Source organism: Maniola hyperantus, chromosome 1, assembly GCF_902806685.2.
Source record: "Maniola hyperantus chromosome 1, iAphHyp1.2, whole genome shotgun sequence".
Lineage (NCBI taxonomy): Eukaryota > Metazoa > Arthropoda > Insecta > Lepidoptera > Nymphalidae > Maniola > Maniola hyperantus.
This window is the reverse complement of record NC_048536.1, coordinates 10,713,906-10,734,030: the sequence shown is the minus strand read 5'-3', so window position 1 is coordinate 10,734,030 and position 20,125 is coordinate 10,713,906. Positions and strand designations below refer to the sequence as shown.

The window sequence follows — 20,125 nt, the reverse complement described above, 5'->3', positions numbered from 1 at the left end:
AGTTTAGATTTTCGCTTCACTACCCGCTTCAGGAATAACAGTCGTTTGCCCTTCTTTCAGGCAGTAACCGGTCGATTACTTGCTTGTATAGATATTTGACTTTTTATCTCGAAAAAACCGGCCAAGTGCAAGTCAAGCTCGCGCACTGAGGGTTCCGTACTACAGTCGTATTTTATCGACATTTAGCGCGATAAATCAAAAGTTATTATGCCTAAAAATAAATAAAAATCTGTTTTAGAATGTACAAGTAAAGGCCTTTCATATGATACCTAACATGGTATAGTAATCTTACTTTGAAAGTAGAATAGCAATATTGTTCTTAAACACATTTTAATTTTCTTCTTGAGATGTAACCACAAATTCACGGTTTTTAGATTTTCCCCTAATGTCTGCTATAAGACCTACCTTTCTGCCAAATTTCATGATTCTAGGTCAACGGGAAGTACCCTGTAGGTTTCTTGACAGGCAGACAGATAGGCAACAAAGTGATCCTATAAGGGTTCTGTTTATCTTTTTAAGGTACGGAACCCTAAAAAGAGCTCTGTTTTTCCATAACGTTATTCAAAAATCGTAGTAGGTATAAAGTACACGTAGTAAGTAGCACAGTATTTATTTAACAAAGCCACGGCCGAGCGCAAAATACGTAATATTGACAATAGACACGCAGAGCGATTGTCTAAAACCTGCATCAATCATTATTACAATCTCAATTGTTCTGATTGGCTGAATTTGTGCGATTCTTGTTGCAACAATGCATTGTGGCCAATAGTGAGCGAGCATTAACCAATCAGAGATGATTGCGATCGCGACATTGTAGCTGTCAAACAACCGCGGTAGGGCCCCAGGTCTTGCCCAAAGCTAAGCTGATTCATAGCTCCATGGTCCTGCCTCGCCTGTTCAAGATATAATAATAATAGCTGTATAAATCCGGCCCAATCATAAGCATTTTTTAAATTGCTTTCACAACAAAATACACTTTATCGCAGTCATAAACATGTTAATTTCTTATTTGAATGCACTGAGACTGCATTTTGAACACTAAGATAGATGCAGGAAATTGCTTTAAAGGATTTCTTTAGCGAAATATTTCAGTAAGTAAATCCCGCATTTGTTATGTGATTCTCTCGCAAAATGTGCACGAACTGCACAGATACACACGACTATTACGTAGGATATATTTGAAAGTGTAGTCAGTTAAAATAAGATGTGAAGATACTTAAAGCGAATGCTCTTTCTAGTTGTGAATGTCAGTGCATTATATTCTGAACACATGTACCTACATTAATGCAGTGTCCTTCGCTTGTTTCACTTTAATTCTTTTGTAGTCGGCAAACTTAAATGTTGCTTTGAAACTAACGAGCGTCATAAATATTCTTTAATTATACGTACATACCTATATATTTTATATACGTCTAATACGAAGGTAGAAACTCACCTCACTAGCACAAATAACTTGCATGTTTCATTGTTTGAATTGATTTTTGTTTTTGTTACCTATAGTACGCGACAGATCGAGATGGCAATCGTGGTGTGGACGCCCCGCACACCCGCACAGCCCCCGCGCTAACCCGGTGCGGGATAGCGATTTCTGCGATACAGCGAATCCAAGTGTGGTAATCACCGTCTCTCTATTCTATCCTGGGGACGCACCTCTAACTTTTGGGAGTTATAAAACAGATAAGTAACACTTGATTTAGCGGTAAAGGAAAACTTCGTGAGGAATCGTGCATGCCTGAGAGTTCTCCATAATGCTCTCAAAGGTATGTGAAGTCTAGTCTATAAAAGGAGGAAACGACTAATTGACAAAGTTCAAACCGTAAGGTCCAAAACTGTTTTTCATGTAGATATAGTTTCTTAAGGTTAGGTTAGGTTATGACATAGCCGGGGCGCCAGCCAGGTAACCTCCCAGTGTGCTTGGGTGCTGCGATCTCCTTTTGGATACGTCCGGGGGGAAGAGCAGTACTCGGGCCGGTGCGCCCCGGTAACATGACCAATAATTCCTCTACGTGGATATTGTTGGTTATGGCTAATAACTTGGCAGGGGGGGAAGGTCTCTCCGCGTGTCCCTCTGATTAGCAGAGGGCACAGTGGACGAAACCAGGGGTAAACACCCCAGTGGGTGGAGAGCGGTGACGCTTATCGAGAGGAAGAAAACCTCTTTAAAAATAACCGAAGCGGGCGGGAACGCCCACCTAATCTCAAGGTTTGACGCCTGCCGATGGGATGAGTGGCTGATGGGGGATCAGTCGTTAAGGCGTCAGGTGGGGGGGAACTGGGGTTAAAAAACAAAAAATGGAAAAAGCGTCGTACGAATATTCTACCCGGGAGGGTCCCGCTAGCGGGGAATCCCTTGGTGTTTCGGACAGCCGGAGCATCGGCCCCATCGTATACGGGGGGGCCAACCGACGTTCAATGGGGGTAGGTTCACGAATGGAGGGTAAAGAAGTTGGAAATGTGCTGGGGGAAATAGGGGAAGAGGAGAAGAGAAGAGAAGAAAATGAGAAGGAGGAGGTGGTGATGGAGATAGGAGAGATATGCGGTGTGATAGGGATCACAGAACCGAGCGAGGTGGCGTTGTCGTTGCCGGGATCGGACATGATCGCGGAGTGCAGATCCAGGTCGGGTTCTGAATCCTCTGCGATCGTGTCGGGTCCGGGCCGCTTCTGGCAAGTGCAAGGCGCAAAGAGGCCACGTCTTGGAGGGGATGCTTCGGCGTCGACTGATGATGAAATGTTGGAGACAGCGAAACCCAGAAGTAGGGGCCGTCCCCCTGCTAGTAGTAAATCTGCGGTATCGGCCAAGGCCAAGGCTGAGCTGGCCCGGAAGAGGCGCCAGGAAGTCTCTGAAAAGGCGGAGGAGGAACTGCTAAGAGCCTCCGTCGTCAATCAGTTCAGGAAAGAGCAGGGACTTTCCGATTCTTCGGCAGCGGGATCGGTGGAGTCTCGGCCAGCAGCAGGAGAAAAAACTGTGGCTGGTGTCCAACAACAAGTACTGGACGACCTGGCGGCAATAACAACGGTCGCCACAAAGTCCGGCAATCTTAAGGGGACATTTGTGCGGGTCCTGAAGGACGCTGTGGCCTCCATTAAAGAGGCTGTGGAAGTCCTCAGCTCACGCTCAATCTCAGAGGAGACACAGAAACTGCAGGCTGACAACATGCGCCTGCAGGTGGAAATGGCCAGCCTCCGTAAGGAGATGGCCGAGATAAAAAAGGACATGGAGAGTGCGCGAAAGCAGGGTTCCGTGCCCTCTCCCTTGGATATGACTGAGGAGCTGCCCCCTGTGTCGCAGCCTTCTCAAAAAAAGAAGAAAGGTCAACGCACTGGAACCAACTCGGATGCGTCCCCAATGGAGGAGATTTGTCGCTCGGTGATGGTTCAGGTTGGAGAAATGCTTAATGCCCGCCTGGCCTCCTTCGAGGACAGGCTCCTCCCGGAGAAGCTACTTCGCCCCCCATTGGCGGCAGATAGAAAAAAGGAGGCAGATCCCGCACAGAAGCAAGCAGGCCCCAGCAGGACTGCAAAGGAGACGCGCCCCGCAGAGAAGACACTCTATGAAGAGGAGACGCACCATGCGCCAACTTCTGATTCATCCTTCCAACCCGCTCCCAACGAAGGTGCTTGGCAGAGGGTTGGAGGGAGGAAGAAGGGAAAGAAGAAGAAGAAAAAGAAAAAGAAGAGGGGGAAAACTGGCGTGCATGGGGATGGCCCGCCCTTGCAGCCACAAGGTCAGTCGCAGCCACAGTCTCAGTCGCAGCAACGGCAGCAACCCTTAAACAAGAGTCGGAAGCTTCGCCCGCCTCGTTCTGCGGCAGTAATAATAACGCTGCAGCCGGGAGCTGAGGAGAAAGGAGCTTCCTATAGCAAAGTGATACAAAAGGCTAAGGAAAGTATCTCCCTGTCAGACTTTGGCGTTGCCGCGGTGCGGTTTAAAGTGGCTGCGACTGGAGGGCGGATTTTGGAGCTCCCAGGGGCTTCTCAGGGAGAGAAGGCGGACGCTCTTGCTCATAAGATTAGAGAAGTAATAGGTGAAGAATTTGTGCGAGTCTCTAGGCCCACCAAATGCGCCGATATACGTGTTTCGGGCCTGGATGACTCTGTCACCAGTAGTGACGTGGTGACCGCAGTGGCACGTACAGGGGGCTGTTCTGCTGACCAGATACGTGCCGGGGAGGTCGTCCGCAATTTTTCGGGCCTTGGTACGGTATGGCTGCGTTGCCCAGTCATGGCTGCAAAAAAGGTGGTGGAAGGAGGCAAACTTTTAGTGGGCTGGGTTTCGGCCCGCGTTAATCTGCTTGACGAGCGACCCCAGCGGTGCTACCGCTGCTTGGAAAGGGGGCATCTGAGGGCGCAGTGCATCGCTGGGACTGACCGCAGCGACACTTGTTACCGATGCGGGCAGGTTGGTCATAAAGCGAAGGACTGCTCGGCTGCACCACATTGTAGTGTGTGTGCGGCAGCTGGTAGACCGGCGGATCATCGGGGGGGTAGTGGCGCATGCAATCAGCCCAGAAAGCCCAGAAAGAAGAGTGGCAAAGATGTCGATGGCCCCCGGGTCCCCTCGCAGTCTGCCAGCCCATCCATGAATAATCGGGCTGAGGAGGTTCAGATGACCGTTGGATAATAAATGGCCCTCAGATTTCTCCAAGCGAACATTAACCACTCTGCTAGAGCTCAGGACCTCCTGTTCCAGAGTATAGCGGAGTGGTCAATACACGTGGCCGTGGTCGCCGAACCGTACTACGTCCCATCGGGTGACGATTGGGTGGGGGATCACGACGGCTTGGTGGCTATCACAACCCGGACTGCTGCTGGATCTCCGAACTTCGAAAGAGTTGTGAGGGGGCGCGGATATGTCTCAGCGCAAGTGGGTGACGTCACAGTGATTGGCATCTACTTCTCACCGAATAGAACTCTGGCAGAATTTGAGTCGTTCCTGGTGGAGCTCGGGGCCCAAATCGACCGGAATCGCTCGGACCAGATGCTCGTTGCCGGTGATTTCAATGCCAAGTCTATGGCGTGGGGATCTCCGTTGACTGATGCGCGTGGTAGGGAGCTTGAGGAGTGGGCGCTCTCGACGGGGCTGTCAGTGGCGAACCGGGGGACGGCTTACACGTGCGTGCGGCAACAGGGTGGTTCCATTGTAGATATCACCTTTGTTGATGCTGCTCTGGCACGCCGTGTCAATGATTGGGAAGTATTGGAAGATGAGGAGACACTCTCTGATCACCGATATATTCGGTTCGCAGTTGCCTCATCTGCAACATCTGTAAGCGGTCCGAGTCAGGCCTCTCAAGGCAACAATCCTCGCTGGTCATTAAAGCGCTTGAACAGAGAGGTCTTATATGAGGCGACATTGGTTGAAGCATGGGTGACGGGATCTGAAAGCCCAGTGGAGGTGGAGCGGGGGGCCGAGTCATTCGGCAAAGCCATGAGGCAAGTTTGCGATGCAGCTATGCCACGAGTCGGTCCCTGCCCTCCAAAAAATGCAGTGTACTGGTGGTCAATGGAGATAGCGCAGCTACGCAGATCCTGCGTGGCAGCGAGACGCAAGTACCAAAGGTGCCGTCGCCGTCGAAATCGGAATGAGCCAGAGGAGGTGCGCCTCTACGCGCTGTACAGAGAGGCTGTCGTGGCCCTACAGGTGGCCATTAGAACGGCGAAGGATCTGGCAGAAGAGGAGATGCTTGAGAGCCTCAATGCTGATCCTTGGGGGCGGCCATATAAAATGGTCCGACGAAAGCTGCGCCCCTGGGCACCGCCACTCACACAAACTCTTCAGCCTCAACAGCTGGAGATGGTGGTGGATTCGTTGTTCCCGGTCATTCAGGAGTCACCACACATGGCACCACCCACAGGTGAAGAGGACGAGACCGTCTCTCACGCGCCGGAAGTCTCCGAGGGCGAACTAAAGGCGGCGGTGCTGCGGCTCCGAGCCAAAAACACTGCTCCGGGCCCTGATGGAGTGCACGGCCGTGCATTAGCAATGGCTTTGGGTCCTTTGGAGCCTCGACTAAGGGGGCTGTTTAGCACGTGCTTGAGGCAGGGTCAGTTTCCACGTCCTTGGAAGACGGGGAAACTGGTTCTGCTACGCAAGGAGGGACGCCCAGCCAATTCGCCATCAGCGTATAGGCCTATCGTATTACTGGACGAGGTGGGCAAGCTCTTCGAACGTGTGGTTGCCACGCGTATAGTCCGCCATCTGGAAGGGACAGGGCCAGGTCTCAGCGATCATCAGTTTGGCTTCCGCCGGGGCCGGTCCACAATTGACGCAGTCGCACGGGTGAAGGCCCTGACAGATGATGCTGTTTCTCAGGGTGAGGTAGTCTTGGCGGTGTCTCTTGACATCGCTAATGCTTTTAACACCTTGCCTTGGAGCAGTATCAGGGAGGCGCTGAGATACCATGCGATGCCGGCATATCTCAGGCGACTCGTGGAGGCCTATCTGTCAGGCCGAGCCATTGTCTACCCGGCGCATGATGGGGAATGGGTAAGGCGAGAAGTCCAGTGCGGTGTTCCACAGGGTTCAGTTCTTGGACCTCTCCTGTGGAACATTGGTTATGATTGGGTACTGCGGGGGGCTAACGTGCGGGGTGTTGATCTGACGTGCTACGCGGATGACACTCTTGTGACAGCTCGAGGTAGCAATTTCAGAGAAGCGCGCGTCTTAGCGACGGCTGGAGTGGCCCAAGTCGTAGCGCGTATCCGGCGGCTGGGACTTCAAGTAGCCCTCAATAAGTCTGAAGCCCTGTGCTTTCATGGGCCAAGGAGAGCACCTCCGGCGGGCGAACATCTGGTAGTGGGCGGGGTTTCCATCGCTGTCGAGTCGACGATGAAGTACCTAGGACTCGTTCTCGACAGTCGTTGGAAATTCGAGGAGCATTTCCGACGCCTGGCCCCCAAACTAATTGGAGCTGCCGGGGCGCTCGGACGACTCCTCCCAAACGTGGGTGGGCCAAGTGCCAGCTGCCGCCGCTTGTATACGGGAGTGGTGCGATCGATGGCTCTTTACGGGGCACCTATCTGGGCGGATGCTCTGAACGCCTGCAATTGTACCCTGTTGCGAAGGCCGCAGCGAGTCATGGCGGTCAGAGTGGTAAGAGGTTATCGCACCATTTCCTGTGAGGCGGCCTGTGTTTTGGCAGGGACTCCTCCATGGGATCTGGATGCGGAGATGCTGGCAGACATGCACCAGCGAAGGGTGGATGCCCGATTACGGGGAGAACACCCTACCTCCGCAGAAATTGCTGGGTGGCGGCGAAATGCGCAGACCGAGCTTGTCTACCAATGGTGGGGGAGACTCGAGTCACCCAGCGCAGGTCACATGATAGTGGCGGCGATCCGGCCCGTTCTTCAACAGTGGGTGGAGAGAGGGCACGGAGTACTCACCTTCCATCTTGTGCAGGTTCTTTCGGGGCATGGCTGCTTCGGAAGGTACCTGTGCAAGATCGCAGGTAGAGAGCCTACTGAGGAGTGCCATGAGTGTGGCAGTGCCGTGGATACGGCGCAACACACTCTGGCAGAGTGCCCAGCATGGGCTGAGTCGCGAGAGACGCTCGTGGCGGCAGTGGGGCAAGACCTCTCCCTGCCAGCCGTGGTCAAAGCCATGGCGGGCAGCGATGGGTCTTGGAAAGCAGTAGAGCTCTTCTGCGAGCAGGTAATGTCGCAGAAGGAGCTGGCGGAGCGCATGAGAGAAGATGATTTCAACTCTCATGCCATCCGTCGTAGGAGGGTCGGGCGTAGGCGAGTCGCCCACGACCGCCGCCTACCCCCTTGAGAAGGACTCTTGGGCAATAGACACGGGGAGTCTATCGTCCGTAAAGAAACCAGTCCTCGAGTCGGAAGGCGCACCTTTGTGTTCCTGGTGCGCCTCAGACGGTGTTTAGGGACTTCATTGGTCCCCTGAGGTGGGTCCTCAGCAGGCGCCGCTGGCTGGGTTGCGCGAACGTGTTTGGCCCCGTAGCCCAGCCACCAGGCGATGCGTGGAACATCGTGGGGTTTTAGTCGGTAAGAGTCCGACATAACCTCCGCACCTCCCCGGGTGCGGTGGCATCCATGAGGATTTCCCCACGGAAAAAAAAAAAAAAAAAAAAAAAAAGGTTATGACATAGCCAAGGTGCCAGCCAGGTAACCTCTCAGTGTGCCTTGGTGCTGGGATGATGCGTAAACGCATTTTCTAGCATTAAAAGGTTATGACGTAGCACTACGGAAGGATTCACAGAAATTCTACCCGAAAAAAGCCGGGACGGTTCATTTAGTTTAAAAAGAAAGGGAAAAATGCCTACTTAACTTACCAATGCATGAAAATAGCGTTTTATCAAAACTGACGAAATTTATTCATTGCGACCCTTACTTTCGCATGAATAAAAATAAGAACTAGGTGTGCGAAACACTGTTAACCTGGATACATTATGCGGAATGCAAATGAAGGTTTCACCTCAAGTTAAGATTTGACGGCTATTTTTGAAGACAAAATTAGTTTGTGGGAAATTACCTAAGTAACTATACTTAGAGAATAAATGAAGGAGAAGCAGGAAAGAAGCATAATATTAAGTATATAAGTTTGAGAGAAAAACGTTGAATATATACCTACTTATATCCTTGTTTACCATATTATTATTTGAGAAACAAAATATGTAGGAAGTAGTATACTGGGAGGTGTACCTACGTAGAAAGGCCTGGATTACTTTTAAATATTCACGACCATTGTATTTTATGGGAGAGAATGTCAATACATTGCCCTTTACTTCAGGAAATTCGATACATGGCTGAAATTCCTGAAATTATTTATATTGTTTAAAACAAAAGACTTCGTAAATTGACTTTTCGACTTTGGTATATTTACAGTGTATTTTTATTACCTGTTACTACTTGCTACTGCAGTAGTAGCAAGGGTACTCAAACTACCCGTATTACTACTGGTAGTACCACGGGCAATTAAAGGTATATGCAAAATAATATATCAAGAGTCAGGATTTTTATTTTATTCCATAAAGAATGCGGTCCTAATACATAAAGTGTAGTTTATTAAAGGTATGACCCATCCCCATTTTTTTTAATGATGGATGATGTAATTAATACTTACGTAATAGTTCACTTAGCGGAATGCTGATCAGCTGAAAGTGCTGAAACCATCTTCGATATAAAGTATCAGAGTTATTTTCTCTTCACTTTTTACTTGCGTTTTTACCTACTAAATATAAGTTTTAAAATATCCTACATATGGTTCAATGTTGTTAGTTATAAGTATTGTTATTTAGCTTTTAATAAGATATGTGTGACGTGTAGATGTACCTAGGTGTGACCTAATGTTAACGGCTTCGGTATACGGAAAAACTCAATCTTCGAGTTTATGATTATACCTGAATTTGTGTAACCTGTAAATATTTTTTCTTAAATAATTAGATTTTTATTATTATTATTATTATTACTGATAATCGAGAGGTAGATACTAGATTTCTCACTGAGCTGGTAGTCGATAGGTACGTATAACGAGATTCTTACAATGCTATTTAATCATGTGTTCTTTTGAGATAATACAAAGTAAATTGCTACTACTAGATTCAGTTAGTATCCGTGTCGGTATATCATGTACACAAAAATATTATAACTTTCTTACAGTCGGTCATACGTAATCTTATAAATATATAAAAGGAAAAGGTGCCTGACTGACTGACTGATCTATCAACGCACAGCTTGAACTACTGGAAGGTTTGGGCTGGGCATGCAGATAGCAATTATGACGTAGGCATCCGCTAAGAAAGGATTTTTGAAAATTCGAGCCCTAAGGGGGTGAAATAGGGGTTTGAAATTCGTGTAGTCCACGCGGACGAAGTCGCGAGCATAAGCTAGTATAATATAAGTAAGGTAGCAGAATAAGTAACCTTAAAAAAGGCAATATTTATCATACTTGTCTCTCTAGGCAACTATAACTCTTATAAACAACCTTTCTTATTACTTTAGTTACGAGTATAACGTATGTGTGTAGTATGCAGACCGAAATATCTATTTTTTATGTTCTACAAAGAACATTTAGAATAACGCCAATTTTACGGGTTGAAATAGTAGGTATTGCTTCAAGGGTGAGAAATTTTCTACAGCTGGAATGCGACATCATGTAATTTTTTTTTTTATTTTATTATATGGCGCGCGGCTGCACCAAACGGGCGCAATTTACTTCGCCAATGTCGTGTGGAATTGAAGAGAGACACATCATGTAAATTAATGAAATCAAAAGCTAGCCTAAAAACATCAAATTCCTGGAAAGAACTACCTGCCTTTAACATATTATATAGCTTTTCTTAGCGCAGAATGTAGGAACAAATGCATTCGCATGATGATATAAATGATTGCTTCAAACTTAATTTAATAAAATAGGAAAGGGAGCTTATCGTAATAAAAGATCAGGCCCAACATGCGAGGATCAGATGGCAACTGTGAGATGGGGTTGCATGTTATGATTCGGCCATTAGGCTCAGTATCCACCGCAGCGTAGACGGGCGAAGATATGTTTAACTAATCAGATTATTGATAGATAACGTGGCAATTTTTTCACGTTATCTACAGAATATCGGGGAAAGACGAATAAGGTATAGTTATAAATGTAGATGTGGGAGGTATAGTTCGCGACAAGTTGAGATGGCAATCGGGTTATGAGGCGGGGAGGGGGGGGCGACGCCCCGCACACCCGTGCGGGGCGTCCCCGCCCCGGGGGCTGTGCGGGCGTGCGCTGCGGGGCATTCCCATCCCGACTGCCATCGCGACTTGTCGCGTACTATACATCTCACCAACTTCGGTGTCACCAATACACAAAATCATAGCCTTACTATATCTACGGGTAAAACTGTCACGTGAAAGCTTACGAAACGTGTGATACAAGTGGTTAACACAGAAGAAACAAAAATGGACACCCGTTGTGAACCGTTGTTGGATCAGGATGCAAATTAATACGCGTCTCTGGACCGAGCACATGAATATGCATGGACGGTTCCCGGGCCGGAATAATATCAAAATCGCGCGTCCGATGTGCGCCGCCACGATTGTCAGCAAGTGTGCGAACCGTGTCCAGCGTCCACTCGTTATAGAGAAGGAGCCAGCGCATGCCAGACCTTCGTTATTTTATAAAAGCTAAAAGTTTCTCTGCGTATTGTCAAAACCACCATGATCCAAAATTCATAGGTGCTATTATCGTTCCTCCCTGTTTTGGGGACAATACGCAGAGAAACTTTCAGCTTTTATAAAATAACGAAGGTCTGGCACACGCTGGCTCTTAGCTCATTACAATGAAAACCATTTTTTTTTCAACGTCACGTACGAACAACGAGACTGACGCCGACGTGGCACAATGTCAGTACTTTGGTTTCATTGATTTTATCGAACGATTTATTTTTACCATTTATTTTCTGTTAAAATGCACCCAAAATTATTTTGTTGAATATTTCATTTTGGTATTGCTTGTTGTTTCCTTTAAGTAGACTACTGATACTGATGGTATAGTAACCACCGCCAGACACTGATTTGATCATGATCAACCCATCGCCGGCTCACTACAGAGCACGGGTCTCCTCTCAAAGTGAAAAGGGTTTTGGCCATAGTCTACCACGCTGGCCAAATGCGGATTAGCAGACTTCACACACCTTATGGAGAACTTTCAGGCATGCAGGTTTCCTCACGATGTTTTACTTCACCGTTAAAGCATTAGTGATATTTAATTACTTAAAACGCACATAACTCCGAAAAGTTAGAGGAGGCCCGGAATCGAACCCCCGTCCTCCGATTAGGAGGCGGACGTCCTAACCATTAGGCTATCACAGCTTCACCACTAGGCTATCATAGCTTCTGACCCTGATATAAAAGGCGAGATTTATCTTACCGCTACGGAACTGCTCATACGATTTTTTTAACTATTAGGATTGCGCTTGGGTGCAATCCCGTCTAATAGTAAGTGATGATGCTCGCTACGACTTAAATAACTATACAACATATAGACCAGGCGGTATATGTTTGAAAATGCCTACGTTTAGGTGGATCATAATTTATATGAGTCTGTTTTTTTAATGGCTGGTTTTTTTAAGAACATCACCAGGGATGATAATTTCAATATGCGTGAGTTCACACACGTGGGCACAATTTTTATTATTCTTATTGTCAGACTGAATTGTCCCAATGCTGGGCAAAGGTCTCCCTTTCTTCCTTCCATTTGTTTCTGACTAGGAATATTTGGGGTCAGGCCGTCATATTATAGGCATCGAGTTCGTCACGCCAGCGACGCCTCGGACTGCCTCGACGTCTTTTTGGCTTTTGGGACACCCAATATGTAGCGGTCTTTGCCCACAGTTCGTCGGACAGGCGCGTAACATGTATTTTTAATTAATTAAAAAAATATCACAGTCTTCCATATTTGGTACTAGCTGATGCCCGCGACATCGTGCGCGTGGAATTAGGTTTTTTAAAAATCCCGTGGGAACTCATTGATTTTCCGGGATAAAAAGTAGCCTATGTCACTCTCCAGGTCTTTATCTATATCCATGGAAAAAATCACGTCAATCCGTTGCACCGTTGTGACGTGATTGAAGGACAAACCAACAAACCAAGGGTACTGATAAGGGTACTGATTATAATAAGGGTACTGATTATTACGGGATCTATCCACTCACCATACATAGACATACTCGTAGTTCACTGTGATAAACAGCCTCTGACGACAAACCGCTGTGTTTTCCGTCACGCGATGTTACTGAATCCAATTAAAATTTGTAAAAGTTCTACTTTAAGTTTTCTAATTTCTTAAACGACCAAAGTTTTGCTCTCGTAATTGTATTCAATAGCCGGTACATTTTTGTCGTAAAACAAACTTTTATTTTTCATTTAAAATTCATACAATCATCTTAAAGTTTTGTCTTGGGAGCTGATTAAGGAACTGACTTGGTAAATTCGTGAATTTTTAATGTCAATCCTTTAAATTAATAAACTTTGCTATTAGAATCGATTTCTACGCTTAAAGTATAAGTACGCGATAGTTTGCAATGATAATCGGGGAGGGAACGCCCCACCTGTACCCCGATTGCGATCTCAACCTGTCGCGGACTATTTCTACCTACCTATCTACCTACAACGTTTACGTTTACTACGTCTACAGTATACAACGAGTAAAGCCATTTCAAAGCCAAATGAAGCCATTGCACAACAACGTTTTTAATAACTACTTAAACTAAGCTTTATTCCCTTTGAAATATGGTGGAAATTGTAACAGTATAAATAAAACACCAAGAGATTCAAACGGGGTGCAGCGCGCTTGGCATCGCCGATGTTATCAAAAAAGACGCTGTGCCTCGGCTCACTCTGCTCTGCAGGTATGCGTTGCGCCTAATGCTAACTAAAATAATTTAAAAATATTTTTCGAAATGTTCGAAATAGAGTTTCTTTTGTCCAGTGCTTTGTACAAACCCAGTACAAACAAAGCATTGGACATTACGTAAACAGTTTACAAAAATATAGGTATCTGTGCTTAAAAAAAGATGTACTTAAGTAATTTTATTTAAATAAGTATCAAACATGTAGAGTTTTGATACATTAAACAAACAGACAATCTCGGGTAACAATAACAAAGGAATTTAATTAGCCAAAAATACATACGATTTCAGCAAATACTTAGGGCCGGTTGTTTCAAACCATTGGTCTTCGTAAGATCCGTTCGTTAAAATTTAACGGACGTAGACGAACTTTAACATCTGTTAATTTAAGTGCGTTGCTTCATTGTACAAAAAACTGTTCGTCATTGTTATTTTGGTTGCGAAACTAACCCTAAAAATTAACTCACTTCTCCGTATCCTTTTCTTATTTCATTTTAAGTATATTAAATTATATACATAGTTATTAATATTGCTACTTCGCATTTTAAACACTTTTTCTTTCTTACAAAATCTTCAAAAAAACTATCATTAAAAACTAAAATTAAATTGATTCCATTATAATTTGTAAATAAAATATTCCGTTTGTAAGAAGTATGAAGTTACGAACTGATTTGACGATCACCAATGGCGCCAGCACTGGTTAACGTAAACGTAACTTTTCAACGAACGTTAGCGCTAATAGATGCTGAATCAACGCTTTTTCTTTACTTACGTTCGTTAGCGCCATATTTAAAGGTTACGTGTCCGTCAAAGTTTGTTGAAACAACCGGCCCTTAGTCTAGGGAAATTAAGCAGCGTGTTGCGGAATCTTTTCATAACAAAATCCAGCTTTCCAGGTTTTTTTCCGTAGTTGAGACTTTTGTTTGTTTAATTTCCCTGGACATTAATTCATAGTATATAATCGAAACGTTAAAGCCCAAACTTTTATTTTTTGTATATCTATTTAGTCCAAGCTTACCTTCAAACTATCTAGATAGATTTTGATAAGCCTTTCGCAAGTAGATAGAGGAGAGTATGCGAATAGGGATCTCGCTAGTACAACCCGGGATAACAAGGAGTTATTACGAGATTAAAAAATCTACATGCATTAATTAAATGGATAAAGCTATTTAGATTAATCTTTAATTTATCTAAATATATAAAAGGAAATGGTGACTGATTGACTGACTGACTGATCTATCAACGCACTGCTCAAACTACTGGACGGATCGGGCTAAAATTTGGCAAGCAGTTAGCTATTATGACGTAGGCATCCGCTAAGAAAGTATTTTTGAAAATTCAACCCTTAAGGGGTAAAATAGGGGTTTGAAATTTGTGTTGTCCACGCGGATGAAGTCGGGAGCATAGGCTAGTGGATAATATAGTTAACTAAATGCGAAAAGGTTTCCACGACAGTAGTTCAAGTATTCAAGTACGGGTAGGTATGAAAGCGGTGAGGTTTAAATTAAAATCTCGTTTGCAGATCACATCGCTTTAATTAAAGCTATGAAGTCACGGGTGCCATCTCGTTATTCCACCATCTCGGCCGTGTCTATCACTGAATGGTAGAAGAGTTTCTCGTGAACAGTATTAAACAATAGAGAAAATGTGTCGAGTTGTGGCACAAGGTATTCAGCTGCTGACTTGACTCAAGACGGTCTTTCTTCGTATTTAGTGACCACAATATCGCGCGTGTATGAACTCGTAATTTTTTCAAAAATTCAATAAATTCGAAATTCTAATTATTTATTCAAAGTAGGTACTACTTTTGATAGTCAGGTTATAGATGATAGTGGTGATAATTTTAAGCCACGAGGGTTCAAAACGCGCCCAAGTCTGAGAAGAGCCTTGTGGGCTCACAAACTCAACTAACTTTAAATTCTGAAAAACTCAAATTTTAATATTTACTAGCTTATGCTCGCAACTTCGTCTGCGTGGACTACACAAATTTCAAACCCCAATTTAACGCCCTTAGGGGTTAAATTTTCAAAAACCCTTTCTTGCCTACGTCATAATAGCTATCTGCATGCCAAATTTCAGCCTGATCGATCCAGTAGTTTGAGCTGTGCGTTAAAAGATCTGACAGTCAGTCAGTCAGTCAGTCACCTTTTCTTGTTTACAGATTAAAGATAACGAGATGGTGATCGCGACATCATCCGCGTGATTCAGGGGATATTCTAACTTAGCAATTAATTTGGTGGCGCGCTCTTGGAAAGGCAAAGTATCTTGCATAGCTACCTATTACAGATCAAAGGCATTGCGGACCAACTCTGACAGCGCGGAACATGTTCCTAATAGCCTTGTTGTTTCATTACGGATAATCCAGATTACGCAATGATGAGATGCCTGTTTCTCGGTAGCTTATAACAATAAACACGAAAACATTTTGAACATCTCTTTTATCTTGATAATCCATACTTCCGTACTAATATTATAAATGTGTCTGTCTGTCTGTCTGTCTGTTTGTGTGTTAGCCTTTCACGGCCCATCCGTTTAACCGATTTTGACTTACAGAGATAGCTTGCATCCCGGGGAGGACATAAGCTACTTTGAATCCCGGAAAAGCAAAGAGTTCACTCGGGATTTTTAAAAACTTAAATCCACGCGGACGAAGTCACGGGCGTCATAGTCTAGTCTAGGAAAATCAAAGAGCTCCAACAGGATAAAAAAACCTAAATCCACGTGAACGAAGTCGCGGGCATCATCTAGTACATACTACATATATGTATAAAACAAAAAATGATTCTACCTATGTCCGTTATAGACTTTGAAACCATGCAAACGATGTGCGCCAAACCGGTTTCATTAGAAATGCAATAATGCGATGATGGTTTTAGATCACTAAAACAATGCATTAGGCACATTCGATTTCTAGCGTACTACTAGATAATTACCGCAACTTTTTCTACGTAGATTAAGATTTGTAAAAAAACCCGTGGGAACTCTTTGATTTTCCGAGATAAAAAGTAGCATATTATGACCGTATACCTACGGAATGCAAACTGTCTCTATAACTGTTAAAGTCGGTTAAACGGATGGGCCTTTAAAAATACCGTGGCAACTTTTTATTTTTCCAGGATGAAAGTAACCTATATCCAAATTCGGGATGCAAGGTGTTTCTGATGTAGTTACCATATTTTGTCAAAATCGGTTTAACGCGTGGGCTGTGAAAGAGTGACAAACAGACAGACACACTTTCGCATGATAATAGTATAGATATAACTTAAATTGTGCATATTATTCTATTCTATTCTTGTTATTGGATAATATTTCTCTTTGTCAGCACAATGTAATGCACCCTGCCAATGGCAATGACACGTAAAATAGAGTGAATGCAAAAGAGTTCCGTTTGCATCGCAATCTTCGTTTATCCAACAAAATGTAGCTTTTATTTTTACAAATTCTATTAAAATATACGGTATAAGTACCGCGGATTCCTGATGCTGATCCTACTAAATTACATTAATTATTTATTTAATATTACAGCATAAATTAAATAAAACACTCGATTTTACTAACTGCCGTCTGATTAAATCGTTAATCAAAATGATACTATTAATTTTACTGCTTCGTAGTATCATTAAAGCTTAATTGTATTCAGAGAATCATTTAAATATCCTTCGTAAATTAATTGCAGATATGGAAATGTACTTTTGAATGTAGCGATTGGTACGTTGTATTCTATAATATAAAAATGAATCACTAAAATGTGTTGCTCATTGCAAATCTCGAGAACTGCTGTACCGATTTCGCTAATTCTTTTTTAGCGTTTAAACTACCGTGAGTGATTTCCATTCTAAATACTATCTGTCCCGGCTTTACTCACGTGTGTAGTCGACGTTAGCCCGACTAGTTTCGAACCCATACGGGGTCCTTTTTCAAGGGAGTCCGTAAGGGAGTCACTTCGCGCACGCGCCGCGGTTTTGACTGACAAAACAACGGCGCGTGCGCGAACGGTCTCCCTTGAAAAAGGACCCCGTATGGGTTCGAAACTAGTCGGGCTAACGTCGACTACACACGTGAGTAAAGCCGGGACAGATAGTATTTAGAATTCTTTTTTTAATAATATTCCTTGAAGTACGAGGATAGTTCTTACGGAGAGTAATTTAAAAAAAATTGTAAGTATAAAAAAAAATGAAAGAATCGACTGTTAGGCGGTACGAAGTTCGCCGGGGCAGCTAGTATTATATAAATAGATAGGTAAGTATGATTTGAATAGTAGGTATGGTTGCAACATAGGACATCATTTTTATTGAATGTTAAAAAATTATGAAGTAAATACATATTAATCCCCGGAAAATTTAAAACCCAGATTCTGCGAATGATCAGTTGGTACCTGTTGCATTCTCTTCTTTAATTAAAGTTGCAAACTACAAATAAAGTATCAGAGAAAAACTAATAAACCGTTTTTAGAGAATTCAGGAGGATTCAGGACGCTATTTAACGGAAAGAATACGTTTTGTACAAGACTACATAGATATTGAAAAAAAAAACCACAATGATTTACACTTCTTGTTCCTTAAAAGGCACTCGCGTTTATGCAACGAGTGATAAGAGGAAGGGAGATAACAGCAAAGAAAAGAAAATGGACAAATGTTAGTGAAGCCGTTGTTGGATCAGGATGCAAATTAATACGCGCCTCTGGATCGAGCACATGAATATGCATGGCCAGTTCTCGACCCGGAATGATATCAGAGTACCGAGCGCGTACGACGTACGGCGCACCAATCATCAGTAGCGGGACGTGTCCATCTGTCCACTTGCTCCAATAAAAATTGATTACCTTTTCACTGACACGACACAAACAAAACAAATACCGTTAAGTGAAAACATATGTATCTAAAATTTATTGCAAAAAAATACTTGTTCTGACTGTCTGACTGGGCTATCAACGCACAATCTAAACCGCTGGTGAAAGAAACTTGTAATTTTGAGAGTAGGTTCTTTTTATGAAGTGGGCACTCAGTAAGAAAGGATTTTATTGGTCATTTCACCCTCAAGGGAGTTAAATGAGGAGTGAAAGTTTGTATGAATGTCTATCACTTTTATTTGGGTTTTCGACTAAAAATGAAGAAATACGGTGTTTCAGAACATTTGAAAATTTCACCCCCTCACTGATGTTTAAAAACTCTACTTGAGCGTTAGTCGGGGTAGGTCAGCTAATCTACTATTATAATAAAAAACTAGAACAGGACTGTTCAAAATAGGCCTATTTACTCAAAACTTATCTATGGTTAACATCGATATCGATAAGAATGGAGCAGAGGGATTACTGAAACAATTTGATTAACTGATTTTCCAAAAACAGTCACAGATAAAGTCCCTCTTATTCTCTCACTTGTGAGAGTTATGGCACCTTCCATCCATATTCAAACTGATTATTATAAATGTGAATGTGTATCTGTCTGTCGTTCTGTTTGCTAGCTTTTCACGGCCCATTTTGATAAAATACATAATCCCGTGATAAGACATAAGTTACGCTTTATCCTTAAAACACCTAAATCCACATGGGCAAAGTTGCGGGCATTATCTACTTGGTACAGTAATAGTTTGCATCCTGGAGACCGACAGACTACTTTTTATCTCGGAAAATCAAAGAGTTCCAACGGGATTAAAAAAAAGTTAAATCTATGCGGACAAAATAAAGGGCATAATCTAGTTTTCTATATTTATAAAAGAAGGAACTGGCTGACTCACATATCAATGTAGACCTCATTCTGCTTGGTCTAGAAACTTGCGATTTTGCTTGTATAGTCCGCGACAGGTCGAGATGGCAATCGGGGTACCGCACACATGCGCTCGCCCGCACCGAGTTAGCGCAGCAGCTGTGCGTGCGGGTGTGCGGGGCATCCCCACCCCGATAAGTCATTTCGATCTGTCGCGTACTACAGGTTTTCTGTTTTCTTTATAATTTAGATTTCCATTAGGAAATTTTAAGAAATTCCACTCAATAATGGTTGGTGTGGGATAATAATGCGGTGAGCTCTCAGACTACTAATATTCGACTACTATATTTCGACTCATAGATTTAACGATTTAATATCAGATGTTGGTAATAAAAACCGGGACAGCTTAAATTGCTTTCTAAGGCGCGGAGGAAAGGTAAATGTAAAGGACCTCCAAAGTGATCAAATTTGTTCAATTCAACATTGCTTAACTAGCAATATTGTCTGATATGCGATGTCAAATCTAGGTCACACCACACTCACCTATCTAGTAAGGTACCTATAGTACGCGACAGTTTGGGATAGCAATCGGGGTGGGGGGCCCCGCACACCCACACAACCCTCGCGCTAATCCAGTGCGGGATAGCACGGGTGTACGGGGCGTCCCACCGCCTCATGCCCCGATTGCCATCTGAATCTGTCGCGTACATAGGTATGTTCGTAAAACAAGAAAAACTTTGACAAAAGTAATTGAATCGAAGGCATTTAATATTAAGGTAAAGTGTGCTTAAAGGGTAGATTCCCTCACATGCAACTAAATGACAGTTAAATGAAAATACGTAATACTAAATTTAAAGGAAACTGTGTTAACGAGTAGCAATTAGCGACAAGCATCATTAATTAATTTGAAAGTAAACACTATACCGCAGTTCGGAAGCACGACTTTGAATAAATTATTTCCGTATCTACCAAGTAATGAGAATTTCAAATTATCCATACTTCTATACTAATACAGTAAATGCAGAAGTGTGTCAGTCTGTCTGTCAGTGTGCTAGCTTTTCACGGCCCT

At 43.9% G+C, this 20,125-nt stretch overlaps 1 protein-coding gene across 7 annotated transcripts in view; it reads right to left on the bottom strand.

Annotated features, from left to right (window-relative positions):
* CadN (neural cadherin) overlaps positions 1-20,125 on the bottom strand; it is a 452,548-nt gene that overhangs the window by 51,775 nt on the left and 380,648 nt on the right. The window lies entirely within an intron of this gene.